Below are 18428 nucleotides of genomic sequence, written 5' to 3' on the forward strand. Positions count from 1 at the left end.
GGTTCATTTCCCAGATGCCCAAAGCCAGGTGCTAGGAATTCAGTCCAAGTCTCCCATGTGAATGGTAGGAACCCAATTACTTAAACCATCACTGCTGCCTCCTAGGATCTGTGTTAGTGGGAGGTTTGAGTCAGGAGCTACAGCTGGCAATTGAAACCTGTTACTCTGATATGGGATATGGGCATCTTTTTTTTTTTTTTATTTATTTGACAGATAGAGTTAGACAGTGAGAGAGAGAGACAGAGAGAAAGGTCTGCCTTCCGTTGGTTCACCCCCCAGATGGCCGTCACAGCCGGAGCTACACCCATCCGAAGCCAGGAGCCAGGTGCTTCTTCCTGGTCTCCGATGCAGGTGCAGGCACCCAAGCACTTGGGCCATCCTCCACTGCCTTCCCGGGCCACAGCAGAGAGCTGGACTGGAAGAGGAGCAACCGGGACAGAACCCGGTGGAGATATGGGCTTCTTAACTGCTAGGCCAAATGCCTACCCCATGATTGGTTTTAAATCTCCCATCTTGCTCTTTGCCTTCTATTTTAAGTTTCAAATTTTAATTTTATTTTAAAAAGACAGTAAAGATAATTTACATAATATGTTCCAAGAGGTAACTAGTTTATAAAGTATCTTAAACAAAAATGTGTATAATATATTCAGCAAAAGTATATATAATTCAGCAATTATAGACTGTTTTTTATAGACCATGTACTTGAAGTTTTTCAGTAGTTCCTGAAAATTTGGTCATGGGAGTTGAATATAAGGGAAATATGCTTATAGGTTGCTTTTTATTTATACAGAATGGAAAAATAAAATGGGTTTTTGACAGTCCTTAATGAGCTTCAAGTGACTTTTTAATTTTCAAACTCAAATATTCTTTCATAAAATTGCTATTATCAGAGGCAGGCATTGTGGAATGGTGAGTTAAGCCACTGCTTGGGACACCTGCCTCCTGTATGAGTGCCAGTTCAAGCTCCAGCTGTTTTGTTTCTCATCTAGCTCCCCAGTAATGTGTCAGGAAGGCAGCAGAAGATTGCCCAATGCTTGGGCCCCTGGCACTCATGTGGAGGACCAAGATGGAGTTCCTGGCCCCTAGCTTTGGCCTGGCCCAAATCCAACTGTGGCATTTGGGGATTGAACCAGTGGATAGAAATCTCTGCCTCTCCTCTCAGTAGCTCTGCCTTCAGAGTAAAATTAAATAAATATTGCTATTACTGAAAGACTATTTTAAGTACCTAACTGTATATTGTATCTGAGATTACTTATGAGAGGAGATTTTAAAGATAGTACAGCTAGTTAAGCTACTGCTTGCGATGCCTGCATCCCATATCAGGGTGCTGGTTTGAGTCCTGGCTACTTTGCTTCCAATCCAGCTTCTTGCTAATGTACCTGGGAGGCAGCAGAAGATGGCCCAAGTTCTTGGGTTCCTGCCACCCACAGGAGAGATGCAGATGGAGTTCCTGACTCCTGGCTTTAGCCTGGCCCAGCCCCAGCTATTGTAGGCATTTGGAGAGTGAACCAGCAGATGGAAGATAATTTCTCCTTCTCTGTCCTTCTGCCTTTCAAATAAATAAATCTTTTTAAATAAATAAAGATATAATACAATATAAAAGATATAATCACCATTCAGAATATTTAAATGCTGGAGCAGCTGGGACTCGAACTGGCACCCATATGGGATGCTGGCACTGTAGGCAGTGGCTTTACCCGCTACACTGCAGCACCAGCCCTGCTATTGGTTTTCTATATGTCTTTTATCTCAATTACTGCCTTCTTTTATATTAATTAGGTTATTTTCTAGTATACCTGTATCAGGGATTCCCAAGACCACCTCCAAAATTTCTAGGACTCCAGAGTCATTAACTTTGGTGTTACGGTTTATTTCAGCCAAAGGATGCTAACCAAAAGCAGCAAAAGGAATTGACACGTGGAGCAGTGTCTGGAGGCAAACAGATACAAGTGTGCAAGACTCCTTTTCTAGTGGAACTGCATAGGATGCATTTGATTCCTCTGTTGATTAGCAACACATGTAAACTGTGGTCTACTAGGGAGCTCACTGGATTCTAAGATTCCAGAGTTCATTGCAGTTTGATCACAAAGGGACATGGTGCCTGCATGGTTGATTGCAGTTACCAAAACAGACCACCAGAAGAAAAGCAGGTGTTCTCCATAAGTCACATTGTCTATGAAGACTAGACAAATTAGTACCAGGTGGTTCAAAATTCCAAGTCTACAAAGCAACCTTACCAGGACATTTTAAGATTTCAATTCCCAGTAGATAGACAAGTGCCATTCATTGAAACAGACCCTCTGAGAATAAGCAAGGTGTGAGTAGCTCAGATCTGATGAGTCAGCTCTTTCCTGCATAGTCTATCCTCCTGGCCCTTGACCTAGGCTGTCTTAAAGGAAAACTATATTTTTCTGAGTACCTGCATTTAGTATAGCACTTATATTACAGCTATAGTAAAAATATCTGTGTCCTACATTTCAAGGATTCAGTGCAAGATGGAGATAGACTAGAAGAGGCAATTAGCCCATCCTATAAAACTATTATATACATCTCCATTATTTCATATTAATTTGATTGTTTCTTCCATTGGTCTGCTATCATGTATACTTTATGATAAATAGGACCATTTAGCATATTGATTAGCTGATGTTTAACTAGATATAATTCTTCCTCAAGCCAATCAATTTCCATTGATCTCACATCCTGAGAAAGTTTAAATTTCTCAATGCATATAATTATCAATATCTGTATTATGACTTATTCTTTAAAATATTTATTTATTTACTTGAAAGAGTTACAGAGAGGCAGAGAGAGAGAGAGAGAGAGAGAGAGGTCTTCTATCAGCTGGTTCACTCCCCAATTGGCCGCAATGGCTGGAGCTGCACCTATCCGAAACCAGGAACCAAGAGCTTCTTCTGGGTCTCACACATGGGTTTAGGGGCCCAAGGACTTGGGCCATCTTCTGCTGCTCTCCCAGGCCACAGCAGAGAGCTGGATTGGAAGTGGAACAGCCGAGACTCGAACCGGTGATCATATGGGATGCTGGCACCGCAGGCGGCAGCTTTACCCACTATGCCACAGCACCAGCCCCATGACTTATTTATGAAAGGCAATTGAATTTTACTAGCAATGCTAACATTACACCATATTTGTACAATAGTTATTGTGCAACTCTGTTTCATTCCACAAGTCAGTAAGAATTAGCTATTTATTATACTCTCCCAACATAATTGGCCCTTGACCACATACCAATGTTCTGATACACAGATGTCATGATTGACCAGGTTTTGGTTATTTCCAGTTTCTGAGTCAGATTATGTCCTTGTATTAGTCTGCTAGAGCTGTCACAATGAAATACAGACTGGCTGTAACAACAGAAATTTGTTTTCTCACAGTTCTGGATGCTAGAAGTCCTAGATCAAGGCGTTGGCAGGTTTGATTTCTAAAGCGTCTCTGGCTTTTAGAAATGGCTACTTTCTTGCTGTGTCCTTATGTGGTATTTCCTTTGTACGTGTGCCCCTAGTGTATTTTTGTGTGTCCATGTTTTCTCTTCTAAGGACACCAGTCAGATTAGATTAGGGCCCATCTAGTGCCCTCACTTTAACTTCTTCTTCTTTTTTTTAAAGATTTATTTATTTATTTGAAAGTCAGAGTTACACAGAGAGGAGAGGCAGAGAGAGAGAGGTCTTCCATCCGATGGTTCACTCCCCAATTGGCCTCAACGTCCGAAGCAGCACTGATCTGAAGCCAGGAGCCAGGAGCTTCTTCTGGGTCTCCCACGCGGGTGCAGGGGCCCAAGGACTTGGGCCATCTTCCACTGCTTTCCCAGGCCATAGCAGAGAGCTGGATGGGAAGAGGAGCAGCCGGGACTAGAACTGGTGCCCATATGGGATACCAGCGCTTCAGGCCAGGGTGTTAACCCGCTGTGCCACAGTGCTAACCCGCTGCACCACAGCGCTGGCTCCCTACTTTAACTTCTAGAGGCCCAATCTCCAAATACACTCACATTCTAAGGCTCTGGGTGTTAGCACTTCAAGATGAATTTGAGGAGGACACAATCAGCTTATAGCATGTGGAGACAAAGCTAGCTGTCTCAATTCACATGATTTTTACTGACACCGACTCCCCTTGTGTGTCATTCTATAGTAGATCTCAGCTGTTTTTTAAGGTAAGTATAAGGATGTCATTCAGACTGGTTCCTATTCCTGCTAATTGTAGTACAGGGTGCAACTTATTTTGGTCCATTTGTGGGGTGAGGCCTGACAGCGTACATCAATGTAAGCTATTCTTGCCTCCAGAGAACTTAGAAGTTTGAAAGTCCATAAGATTTCCAGAAGTGTTGATGAAGGGTCATTGCCTAGGATGTAGCATCATTGTGCAATTGCAGTGTCAGGCTTTATCTTTTTTAAAAGAGCTATTTATTTATTTGAAAGGCAGAGTTAGAGAAAGAAAGGGGGAGTGAAAGAGGGAGGGAGGAAGAGAGAGAGAAAGATCAATCTTCCATCTGCTGGTTCATTCCCCCAAAAGGCTGCAATGGCCAGGGCTGGGCCAGATCAAAGCCAGGATCTAGGAGCTTCCTCTGAGTCTCCCATGTGGGTGGCAGGGACCAAGCACTTGGGCCATCTTCTGCTGTTTTCCAGGTGCATTATTAGGGAGCTGCATTGGCTGGAATCAAAGTGGCATTTTATGGGATGCTGGCATTGCAAGTGATAGATTAACCCGCTATGCCACAACACTGGTCCCAGGCTCTATCTGTTTTAAAATAGTATAGCGACTCTACTGGGCCAGAGTACAGACCCTTTATCAGCAACAAGTCCTAGCATAGAATCTACCAGACCCAGGTCCCTAAAGCCTCACCAGCTTTGCAGGCTGATTCCTACCCTTTTGCTTTCTTCTGGAAGAGTATCTTTTTTTACTGGCCTATTCTACCTAACATCGTTTTCTTCTGAATGCTGCTCATTCAAAGAGAATTCACTTTGTCCTTTGATACTTCAACTGACATTAATCTTTCCCATAGCTCTCTTCTGTCTTGTGGACCAGCATTTAATCCACCAGTCATATTGTTGCCATTGTGAACCAGTTGCTTGAGTGCAGTTAAGATACATGGTTTGGGCTGGCACCATGGCTCACTTGGCTAATCCTCCGCCTGTGGCGCCAGCACCCTGGGTTCTAGTCCCCCTTGGGGCACCGGATTCTGTCCCGGTTGCTCCTCTTCCAGTCCAGCTCTCTGCTGTGGCCTGGGAAGGCAGTGGAGGATGGCCCAAGTGCTTGGGCCCTGCACTCACATGGGAGACCAGGAGGAGGCACCTGGCTCCTGGTTTCAGATTGGCACAGCGCGCCGGCCGTAGTGACCATTTGGAGGGTGAACCAACGGAAAAGGAAGACCTTTGTCTCTCTCTCTCTCTCTGTCTAACTCTGCCTGTCCAAAAGAAATAAAAGGTACATGGTTTGTATCCAAAAATGATGAGTCCCAATACTAAGGTTATATTTGCATGGATAGTAGCCACATTTAGGTATGGTTTGCTTTGAGTGTGCCATAAAGTCCTCCCCATGCCTTCCTTGTCTCAAGGTGAAGTCATTTCCCATAGAATTGGAGCCCATCATGTGACATCTACTGCCTTATTTCCATCAGAAACTCTTTGTTTCTATTTTATTTATTATCCTTAAAGCCACAGAAACACGGATGATTTGTATTTATACATAACACACTTTGCCATAACAAGCATGCAGCTGCTACATTCTGTTCATAATAGTCAAGGTATCTGGTGATCAAAGTTTACAGATTATCTAGTGAACAGTCTGGCAGTTGCACACTGCATAGTTTAATGATTCACCAAGGGATACTTCCTGGAAGCTTCTTCCCAAATGATATCCTGTATGGTAGACGTAGCCTAAAATTTAAGAATCAAAAGATACTGGTGATTTACTTGTGCTCCATTTGATTTTCAACAATTAATTCTGTTCATCATTGTAGTGTATGACCAGAATATCTCACAGCATGATACCACTCAGGCTTGCAGGTTTCCGTTTGACCTTGTCAAAGTCCAAAAATTGGGGTATTCTAGGCAAACATACAACTTCACCCTCTTGGGCATCTGGTATACTTGTGCTAAGATAGAGTATTATTCTCTTCCTGTTAGTCTTTTTTTTAAAAAAAGATGTATTTGAAAGTCAGAATTAAAGACAGAGGGGAGATCTTCATTCACTTGTTCACTGTCCAAATGGCCCCAACAGCCAGGACTTGGCTAGGTTGAAGCCAGAAGCCAGGAACTCCATCTGGGTCTCCCAAGAGGGTGACAGAGGCCCAAGCACTTGGGCCATCTTGCAATGTTTCCCAGGAACATTAGCAGGAAGCTCGATTGGAAGTAGAGCCGCCAGGACTTGAACTGGCACTCGGATGTGAGATGCTGGCATTTCAAAGAGTGGCTTAACCCACTGTTCTGCAGTGCCGGTTCCTGTTGTGAACCTTTCTTGAGAAACCAATGTAATGTTGGATTTCCAGCACTGAATCCATTCTTTTACTTCCAGCCACTACTTTTCTTTCTTTCCATTTGTTAATGATTTTAACCTAGACATTTTCACCTTTGAAAGGAATGTCAGACTCAATGACAGTGCTTTCCCTTCAGTCCATTTCCACCTGTATAGAGTTACACAAATATAGAACTAGTGGCCTATCTTGGCCACTACTAAGCGAGACAGTTGCATTCATTGTTAATCTCAGTGTTTCAAGATGAGTGAAAGTGTAATCCATCCCCAAAAGTTCTTAGGAATTCTGGCATAAAGTTTGAAATATAAAATTACAGTTGTCCTTTGTCATCTATGGGGAATAAGTTCCAAGATGCCCAGTGGATGTCTGAGACTGCAGATAGTACCGTACCATAAATTTAATGCCTTTTTCATCCCGACTAAGCACCTATTATGGACTATGGCTGTGATCTTTGTAGTTTGAGATGCAACAGATAAACCTGCATGAATTTCTTTTTCCTTCCTGACAATATCATGGATAGAAGATTTGTTCTTACTATGGATCTTAGCAATCTCAGCATACAGCTTTTTTTTTATTACTTAGTTAAGAACTTTTACTTTTTCATTTTAAGGAAGCATTTGGCAGCTTATCTTTGGCATATCCAAATTTCCAGGTCATTATTCTTGCATTTTGGGGCCATTATTAAACAAAACAGTGGATGCTTGAGCACAGGCATAGCAGTCAATCTAATAACTGAGATAGATAGATTTTCTAAGTGACTAATAGGCAGGTAGCATATGCAGCATGGACACACTGGACAATAGGATGACTCAGGCAGGATGAAGCAGGACAGTGTTGGATTTCATCACATGCGTATAACAGCAGGGAAGTTAAAACTCATTAATTATTTTTGGAATTTTCCATGTAATATTTTCAGATGCTAGTTGATCATGGATAACTGAAACCACAGAAAGCTAAACTGCATATAATTGGGGAACTACTGTACAATTTCTTAATTAAATATTATCATGGCTCTGGCAAGTAGAATTTTAGCCCTGGTCCCAAAACCACTGTATCAGGTAGGAGAAAAAGAAAGTTGAGGTGATGTGGGGAATAATTGTATGGTTATAACAGTATCATACCCACACTTATCATCCTAAGTCCTCCAAAAAGTAGAGAAATCTACATTTCTTTCATCTCCCTCTTGTTAGTATGAGCACATATTCTTTATATAAGTAGGATTTCATACCTTTGTCTCCAACCAAATATTGAGATAGCATTCACATATAATAAAAATAACTAAAGTTTTTGATTCAGTGATTTTTAATATATTCACAAAGTTGAGCAACCACCACAATCTTATGCGAAAATATTTTCAGCAAACCAACAAGAAACCCTGTACTCATTAGTAGTCACTTCCCATTCCCCATCCCCCATTCCCTGGCAACCACCAATATACTTTCTTGCCCTATGGATTTGTCTATTCTGAACATTAGATATAAATGGAATAATCTGTGATCTGTTTCAAGTTCATTTTTATGCATGGTATAAAGAAGGAATTTGCATATGTGTATCTGGTAATCTAAGCATTATTTGTTGAAAAGAGCTGTCATTGCCCCATTGAATTGTCTTGGCATCCTTGTTAAGAATCAGTTGACCATAAATTAAGGGTTTATTTCTGGACTCACAATTTTATTCCAGTACCCTATGTGTCTGTCCTTATGCCAGTTTTGATTACTGTAGCTCTGTAGTAGTGTTGACATCAGAAAGTATGAGTCCTCCTACTTTATTATTCTTTCTCGAGATTTTTTGGCTATTTGTGGGTGGGGGGAGTCTTGCAAATCATTATGAATTTTAGGACCAGCTTTTCCATGTCTAAAAAAATAAGCCATTGAGATTTTTGACTGTGACTATACTGAATCTGTTGATCATTTCGAGTAGTATTTTTTTTTTTTGACAGGCAGAGTGGACAGTGAGAGAGAGAGACAGAGAGAAAGGTCTTCCTTTTGCCGTTGGTTCACCCTCCAATGGCCGCTGCAGCCAGCGCACCGTGCTGATCCGATGGCAGGAGCCAGGTGCTTCTCCTGGTCTCCCATGGGGTGCAGGGACCCAAGTACTTGGGCCATCCTCCACTGCACTCCCTGGCCACAGCAGAGAGCTGGCCTGGAAGAGGGGCAACCGGGACAGAATCCGGCGCCCCGACCGGGACTAGAACCCGGTGTGCCGGCGCCGCTAGGCGGAGGATTAGCCTAGTGAGCCGCAGCGCTGGCCCTCGAGTAGTATTGACATCTTAGAACTAATTCTCCCAATCCATGAATGTGGAATATCTTCCCATTTATAAAGGTATTCTTTAATAATTTTCAACAATGTTTTGTACTTTTTAGGACACAAGTCTTGCACCTCCTTGCTTATTCATCAAATAAATATTTTATTATCTTTGATGCTATTATACATGGAATTATTAATTTCTTTTTGGATTATTCATTGCTAGTATATGTAGATCTGCTGGTTTTGTGTGTTGATCTTATATCCTACAACTTTGCTGAATCCAGTTATTAGATATGGGCTTTTTTTCTGTGTGTATTCTTTGGAATTTTCCATATCTAAGAGTATGTCATCAGCATATAGATAGTTTTACTTTTTCCATTCCAATTTGGGTGCCTTTTATTTCTTTTTTGCCTAATTACTGTGGCTGGAACTTCCCTTACAATGTTACGTAAGAGAGGTGTCTTAATTCCACTTATTACCACATTGTCTTAGGAAAAATAATTCCTGACTTCCACTACTGAGTATCTTTATATCTTTATATCTTTTTTCTATTAACATGTTTTGTTTAAAATGTATTTTGACTGATGATAGTATAGTCATTCCAGTTTTCTTGTAGTTGCTCTTTGCATGATATTTTGTAAAAAGAAGCAACCAATTGAATTGAAAGGCACTATAAATTCCCTAAGTATTAGAAAACATACCAAATTCTACACTTAAACATACAAGATGGTATAGTCTACAATTATTTTTATATCATCTAATTTTAATGTCAAATCTTCATGAGGTAGGAAGAGAATTATTCATTAATCAAATGAGGAAACATATCTTTAAAAGTGAAATGACTTGTTCAAGTCCATACGTTATGCAGAGCTCAAATTAGGAACTCAAATCTCTTAACTGTTCCTTCTAGTTCATCAAAAATACTTCTTATTTTAATAACCATTATTTCTTATAAAAGTTACTGCACAAATATGCCCATTAAATCACCTAATTACCAATATAATAAAAATAAAGGAATATTATGTTTAAAATTTACTCTTGTCCAACATGGATTTTATTCATGTTAAATAAAATCCTGGTAAATCAGTTCATTCAACATTTATTAAGTACCTTCCATATACCAAAAACTGTTCTTGGCACGAGTATACAATTGTGAACAAAGATTTTAGGAGCCCTGCACCAGAAACTAGGGGCAGAGACCAACTAAGTGTACATGCCCTGTTATATCACAATATCATAGATTCCTGCTAACTTAATTACAATGATATTCAGAAACTTTACTACTGGGGCCAGCACTGTGGTGTAGTGGGTAAAGCTACCCCCTGCAGTGCTGGCATCCCATATGGGCGCTGGTTCAAGTCCTGGCTGCTCCACTTCCCAGCCAGCTCTCTGTTATCGCTTGGGAAAGCAGTAGAGGATGGCCCAAGTCCGTGGGCCCCTGCACCCATGAGGGAGACCTGGAAGAAGCTCCAGGCTTTGGACTGGCCCAGCTCCGGCCGTTGAAACCATTTGGGGAGTGAACCAGTGGATGGAAGATCTCTCTCTCTCTCTCTCTCTGCCTTTCAAATAAATAAATAAATTTTTTTTTTTTTAAAAAGGAACTTTACTACCTTATAACTTTATTTCCTCTTCCTCCTCTTTGTTCTGGTATTATGCCATATGTTGTCTATATATGTTAAACATCTAACAATATATTACAATTATTACTTAACATAACTTTCATGTCTTTCAAAGAACCTAAGAATAAATACATATGCTTACAGAATTTGTTATATTAACCTTTTTATTGTTTCTTTGTTTTTCCATTGTTTCATCTACATGAATGATTCAACATCATTTCCTTACTGACTGATTTTACTCCCTACAACCTCCTTTGTGCTGTTATTGCCAAATATTTCTATATGTTATATGTGCTGTTTTGTATGATGACTTTTTAAATCAGCTAAGGAAAGAAATATTCATGTATAAATTCATTTAGAATTATGTTATAAATTATAATTGTAGTTATATGCTTATAGTTGCATAACAATAAACATTATTTGTGTAAAATTGCATAATTTTATACAAATTATATAATTGTATGAAATTATTATTTGTCAGTCCCTGAGATAACATCTTTAATTTACATTATACTTAAAGGCTTAATCCTCCACCAAATAGAATTCAACAAATAAAAAGTAAAAATAGGGATCAGCACCGTGGTGCAGTGGTTTAAGCTGCGGCCTGCAGTGCCAGCATCCCATATAGGCGCCGGTTTGAGTCCCTGCTTCTCCACTTCCAATCCAGCCTTCTGCTAACTCACCGGGGAAAGCAGTGAAAGATGGCCCAAGTGCTTGAGCCCCTGTCATCCACATTGGAGACCTGGAAGAAGCTCCTGGCTTAGACCTGGCATAACCCTAAGCATTGCAGCTATTTGGGGAGTGAATCAGCAGATGGACAGTCTCTCTTTCTCTGTGTCCTTTTGTCTCTCTGTAATTCTTTCAAATAAATAAATAAATCTTTAAAAAAGTAAAAAGGCCATATTTTAGTAGGGAAATAGGCAAAGGCTATATTGAATAATCAAATGAAAAGATGTTCAACTTCACTCATATAAATTAAATTTTAAAATAGTTACAAATCATTAAAACTGTAGTGGTGTATAATTCTTAATTTGATTGACAAAGGTTTAAAACAAAGATTGATAAAATGCTGTATTTATGGGAAAACTGATACACACCAATATTTCTTTTTTTGTTTTTTGATTTTTTTTAACTCCCACATATAAAGGAGAATATGCAGTACTTGTCTTTTTTTTTTTTTTTTTTGACAGGCAGAGTTAGACAGTGAGAGACAGAGAGACAGAGAGAAAGGTCTTCCTTTGCCGTTGGTTTACCCCCCAAATGGCTGCTACAGCCGGTGCACTGCGCTGATCCGAAGCCAGGAGCCAGGTGCTTCTCCTGGTCTCCCATGGGGTGCAGGGCCCAAGCACTTGGGCCATCCTCCACTGCACTCCCGGGCCACAGCAGAGAGCTGGACTGGAAGAGGAGCAACCGGGACTAGAACCCCGGGGTGCTGGTGCCGCAGGCAAAGGATTAGCCTAGTGAGCCGCGGTGCCGGCCATACTTGTCTTTCTGAGTCCACAATATTTCACTCAACATGATGTCCCCCAGTTCCAACCATTTTGATGAAAATGATAGAATTTTATCTTTTTTTATAGCTGAATAATATTCCATTGCTTATACAGGCAGTTTTTATCAACATCATATTCTCTCACTTTTGTTTGCCAAGGAAAAGTTTTAATTTTTGTGGTAAAATATGCACACATACAATTCGTCATTTTAAATTTTTAATTGTACAATTCAGTGCCATTAATTGCATTTACAATGTTGTGCAACCATCATTATTATCTGTTTCCCCAATTTTTTCCACCCTGTGGTCAGCACTGTGGTGCAGTGGGTAAAGCTGCCTCTTGCAGCACTGGCATCCCATATGGGCACTGGTTTGAGTCCTAGCTCCTCCACTTCCAATCCAGCTCTCTGCAAATGTGCCTGGGAAAGCAGCAGAAGATGACCCAAATGCCTGGGTCCTGGCCACCCATATAGGAGACCTAGATGAAGTGCTTGGCTCCTGGCTCCTGGCTCCTGGCTCCTGGATTCAGCTTGGCCCAGACCCAGCTGTTGAGGCCAAATAGGGGGTGAACCCGCTGATGGAAGAATTCTTTCTTGGCCGGCGCTGCAGCTCAACAGGCTAATCCTCTGCCTGCGGCGCTGGTACACTGGGTTCTCGTTCCGGTTGCTCTTCTTCCAGTCCAGCTCTCTGCTGTGACCCAGGTGTGCAATGGAGGATGGCCCAAGTCCTTGGGCCCTGCACCCCATGGGAGACCAGGAGGAATCACCTGGCTCCTGGCTTCGGATCAGCGTGGTGCGCCGGCCGCAGCAGCTATTGGGAGGTGAACCAACGGAAAAAGGAAGACCTTTCTTTCTGTCTCTCTCTCTCACTGTCCACTCTGCCTGTCAAAAAAAAAAAAAAAAGGAAGAATTCTTTCTCTCCCCCATTCTCTCTCTCTCTGGAACTCTGCCTTTCAAATAAATGAGAGAGAGAGAGAGAGGTCTTCCATCTGGTGGTTCACTCTCCAATTGGCTGCAATGGCCGGAGCTGTGCAGATCCGAAGCCAAGAGCCAGGAGGCAGGAGCTTCTTCCAGGTCTTTCCACAAGGAGGCAGGGGCCCAAGGACTTGGGCCATCTTCTACTGCTTTCCCAGGCCATAGCAGAGAGCTGGATTGGAAGTGGAGCAGTGGGGACTCGAACCAGCGCCCATATGGGATGCTGGCACCACAGGCGGTGGCCTCACTCACTATGCCACAGTGCCGGCTTCAATAAATCTTTAAAAAGAAAAACCACAACTTTTTCTACCCCAAACTGGAACTCTGTAACCATTATGCAATAATTCTCCATTCTTTCCTCTCCCAGGTCCTGGTTATCTCTTACCTACCTATGTCTATGAATTTGCGTAGTCTGTATATTTCATATAAGTGAAATTATATAACATATGTCCTTGTTGTGTCTGGCTTATTTCACTTAGCTTCATAAGGTTCATCCATATTGTAGCATACATCAGAATTTCATTCTTCTATGGCTGAATGATATTTCATTGTATTTACCACATTTTGTGTATCCATTTGTTGATTGACACTTGTACTGTTTCTATCTTTTGACTATTGTAAAGAAGAAAGTCTGCAATGAGCACTGGTATAAAGTATCTGAGTTTCTGTTTTCAATTCTTTTGGAGTGGACTCTCTGGATCATATGAGAATTCTGTATTTAACTTTTTGAGGAATGGCCACTATTTTCCACAGGAGTTGCATCATTTTGTATTTCTAACAGTAATATTTGAGCATTCCAATTTTTGCAACATCCTTGCTAATATTTATAATATCCTGGGATTTTTATATGTATATTATAATTTTTCTGTGTGTATGAGGTGTTATCTCATTGTGGTTTTGATTTAGATTTCCCTGATGACTAATGATTTATGCATGTTTCCATATGCTTATTGTACATTTGTATATCTTTGGGGAATTCTTTAGTCCTCAGCTTATTTTAAAATTGTGTTGTTTATTTGCTGGCAGAAGCAGAGAGAGAAAAGTCTTCCATTTACTGGTTTACTTCCCCAAATGGCTGTAATAGCCAGGGCTGGGCCAGAGCAAAGCCAGGAGCCAGGAGCTTCATCTGGGTCTCCTACATGTGTGCAGGAACCCAAGCACTTAAGCCATATACCTCTGCTTCCCCAGGCACATTAGCAGGGGGCTGCCTCAAAACTGGAGCAGCCAGGACTCCATCAGGCCATTCATATGGGATGTTGGTGCTGCAAGTTGCAGCTCAGCCCGGCTACTCCACAGCGCTGGCCCTAAGCAAGCTTGTTTGAAGGTGATTGGAACCTTAGTATTCTCAGCCTGATTTAGCTCAGATAGAACTTCTGTCTCATGGTTGTGTGCTAGAGGATGAGGAGTCTCAAAAGACAGATGCCTAGGATAGACCTTCTACCACATGGAACTGGGATGGGGTGAGCAATGTTGGTGGCCTCCTACTCCAGGATAGATACCAGAGCCTTCATTGGTAACTAGGGGGAAGAGGGTTCCTCATGTTTCTGGCTGCAACCCCCCCTAGGGTATAGCTTGAATCATACTAATCTAGTGCATGTGTGTGTGTGTGTGTGTGTGTGTGGAGGGGTGTTCATGGGTGCTGAAAATGAGAGAAGGCTGTGCTTCGAATGCTACAGATTCTCATTGTTTATAGTGAGATTGAGATTTCCTTGAATCATTGTTTCTTCATTTGCTGTATGCTTTTGGGACCATTTTCAGAGATTTAAAATGGTCGTTTTAAAAATAATTTTCAATAATTATGTTTCTTTTTTTTCTGGGAAGAGTTTCTTTGGAGCTCCTCATACCACCATTGTTTTAAAGATTTATTTATTTATTTATTTGAAAGGCAGAGCTACAGAGAGGCAGAGAGAGAGAGAAAGAGAGAGAGAGAGAGCCAGCCGATCCCAAGTCAGGAGCCAGGAGTTTCTTCCAGGTCTCCCATGTGGGTGCAGAGGCCCAAGGACTTGGGTCATCCTCCCCTGCTTTCCCAGGCCACAGCAGAGAACAGTATGGAAGTGGAGCAGCCAGGACTTGAACCGGCACCCATATGGGATGCGGGCACTGCAGGCAGCAGCTTTACCCACTGCGTCACAGCACCGGCTCCATACCACCATTCTGTAATTGATCTCCTTTGACCATTATTTCTTCAAAATGTTTTTCTACTCTCTCCCCTTGAGGACTACAATTAAACTTATATTAAGCTCCTTGAGGAGGCCCCCTAGCTCACTGTTCTTTTTCTATTTAATTTTACACAGTTTTAAAACTATCTAAATTTGATATATGATCAAGTTCACTAATCACTACACTGCAATGTCTAATCATGTTAATACCACCCAGTATATTTTTCATCTTTGTCATTTTTAAAGAGTGTTAAAAATTATTTGAGAGGCAGACACATACAGAGTAAGGGAAGGAGAGAGGGTGGGAGGGAGAGTGAGCTAGCAAGCTACCATCTACTGGTTCACTCCCTAAATGTCCAGGGCCAAGGAACTCACTCTAGGCCTCCTACATGGATGGCAGGGACCTGACTGACTTGAGTCATCACTGCTCCTCCCAGGGGATGCATTAGCAGGAAGCTGGGTTCAGGAGCAGAGCCAGGACTTGACCCAGGTTCTCCAATATGGGATGCAGGTATCCCAACTAGTGTCTTAACTGCCACACCAAATGCCTGCCTCAGGAATTTTTGGAATTTCATTATCTTGATTATATTTTTAGAATTTATTATTATAAATAAATATAAAATTATAATTTTAGGATTTCATTATCTTTATCCTTTATATTTCTCCTTAACATGTTTATATTTTCTTCTACCTTCTTGAACATATGGAATATATAGTAACTGTTTTAATATTTTTTTCTACAAATTCTGTTATCTGTCATTTCTGAGTCTGATTTTATTGATAGATTTTTAAATTGTATTTTACTGCTCCTTTGAATTCCTAGTAACTTTTTGTAGGATGCCAGATGTGAATTTCACCATTTTGGGGGCTAGATAGTTTGGGTGTCATTAATATTCTTGAGTTTGGGAATATAGTGAATTTACTTGAAAACAATTTGATTCTTAAAAGTTTTGTTTTTAAACTTCGGTAGGCAGGTTCAGACCACTTTTTAAAAAGATTTATTTATTTATTTATTTGAAAGGCAGAGTTACAGAGAGGCAGAGGCAGAGGCAGACAGAGAGAGAGAGAGAGAGAGAGAAAGAGAGAAAGAGAGAGAGAGGTCTTCCATCCGCCAGTTCACTCCCTAGATGTCCGCAACGGCTGGAGCTCCGCTGAGCCGAAGCAAAGAGCCAGGAGCCTCAGCGTCTCCCACACAGGTGCAGGGGCCCAAACACTTGGGCCAGCTTTTACTGCTTTCCCAGGCCATAGCAGAGAGCTGGATCGGAAGTGGAGCAGCCAGGACTCGAACTGGTGTCCATATGGGATGCCGGCACTGCAGGCGGCAGCTTTACCTGCTACGCCATGGCATCAGCCCCCAGACCACTTTCTAGGAATAATTTTTCCTGATGCTTACTACATGAAACCCTTATGCATATTCTAGCCCATGGTCTACGAATTACCAGGTTTTTCCACTCTGGCTGTAGGAAAATGAACTCTTTCGGGCCCTGTATGAGATCCAGAGATTGTGTCTTCTGCTTCTTTTGGGTAGTTCCTTAGGGTCCACACTGTGAGAAACACAGCCATGTAGTTAGTAGTAATTCATACACAATAAAAGCTTTTAAGAACCAATGTTGTGGCACCATGGGTTAAGCTGCCATTTGTGTTGCCCACATCTCATACCTGAGTGCTAGTTAGCAGCAAGCAGTTCCACTTCTGATCCAGCTCCTTGCTAAAGCATCTAAGAGACAGCAAATGGTGGCTCAAGTACTTGAGTCTCTGCCACCCACATGAGAGACCTAGATGGAGTGCCAGGCTCCTGACTTCAGCCTAGTTGAGCCTTGGCTGTTGTGGACATTTGAGGAGTGAACCAGCAGATTGAAGATCTCTTGTGCATGTGCACTCTTGCTCTATTTTTCAAATGTAGGGGAATAAATAAGCATTTTTCAAAAGAGCTATTAAGAGTCATTTGACAGGCCGGCGCCGCGGCTAACTAGGCTAATCCTCCGCCTGGCGGCGCGAGCACACCGGGTTCTAGTCCCGGTCGGGGCACCGGATTCTGTCCCGGTTGCCCCTCTTCCAGGCCAGCTCTCTGCTATGGCCAGGGAGTGCAGTGGAGGATGGCCCAAGTCCTTGGGCCCTGCATCCCACAGGAGACCAGGATAAGCACCTGGCTCCTGCCTTCGGAGCAGCGCGGTGCACCGGCCGCAGCGCGCCGGCCGTGGCGGCCATTGGAGGGTAAACGAATGGCAAAGGAAGACCTTTCTCTCTGTCTCTCTCTCTCACTGTCCACTCTGCCTGTCAAAAAAAAAAAAAAAAAAAAAAAAAAAAGAGTCGTTTGACCTGATGGTTAATATCCCGGTTAAGAAGCCCACACCCCATATCACTTTGAGTCCTGATTCCACTGCTGATTCTAACTTCTTGCTAATGTACAACCTGGGAGGCAGCACGTGATGGCTCAAATAGTTGGATCTCTGCCTCCTAAATAGAAGACCTAGACTGAATTCCTAGATCCTGGCTTCTGTCTGACCCAGCCTCAGTTGTTGGGGGGCATTTAGCAAGTGAACCAGCAGGTGGAATTTCTCTGTTTGTCTGTCTTAAATAAATAAATAAGCCATTAAAACTTTAGGCATGCAAGTTCCAAAACCCAATAAATGACAAGGAGTTTAAAAGGGGAAATGAGCATAATGCTTATAATAGAACATTCTCTTTAAAAGCCATTTCTGACATTTAAAAACCAATGTCAGTATCACTAAAAATAACACTGACATGAGTTAAATATTCCAAGAGCTGTCATGTTAAGACTCTTTTAATTTGATGCAAAACATTTGGTCCCCTGTTGTCTGAAGAGAAGACTTTATATAGTACCTGCTGTGTACATAGCCCTTCTCTCTGATATCCTTAGCAACGACCATGCGCTGCTCATCCAACTGCTCCAAAGTCTCAGGTAATGGGCTGGAGTATTATGGAAATAACAAATTCTGGAAATATAATAAACAGTAATTTGCGTTACTGGTAACTTGTTAACTGGTAACTTGTAACCAAGTTTAATAATGTAGCATAGAGTCATATACAGGGACATTTATTTGATTTGATGATTCTATAAAGACTGGCACAATTTAAGGTAGGAATTTTTAATTATGGTTTAGACTATATTTCAGAGTCTCTTGAAACCCTGTGAAATTGTATGTGCATGTGTGTGTGTATGCATGCACATGCATATATTTTTTTATGTAGAGAGGGTCCATAGCTGTTGTTTTTTTCATATTCTGAAAGAGATGTTATGACCAAAATAGTATTTAAGCCCTCCTCAAATAAGTTCCAGCATGGTGCCTCTCTTCCTCCCTTCTTACTATTCCACTTTTATTGTTTTTCAATAGTGCTAACAAGGATGGCAACTTACAACAGTGAGAATTATCATGAAGAAATAGATTTAAAAGCTAGATTGGGTAGTACTAGAAAGATTCCGTGTAATGT

The 18428-nt window shown here is 41.6% G+C and overlaps 1 protein-coding gene across 3 annotated transcripts in view; it reads left to right on the forward strand.

The window, feature by feature from the left end:
• Nucleotides 1–18428, forward strand: part of UPRT (uracil phosphoribosyltransferase homolog) — a 125500-nt gene that overhangs the window by 106716 nt on the left and 356 nt on the right. The gene's annotated exons all lie outside the window — the stretch shown is intronic.

This window comes from Oryctolagus cuniculus, chromosome X (genome assembly GCF_051225735.1).
Source record: "Oryctolagus cuniculus isolate XC-2025 breed Fujian yellow rabbit chromosome X, ASM5122573v1, whole genome shotgun sequence".
Lineage (NCBI taxonomy): Eukaryota > Metazoa > Chordata > Mammalia > Lagomorpha > Leporidae > Oryctolagus > Oryctolagus cuniculus.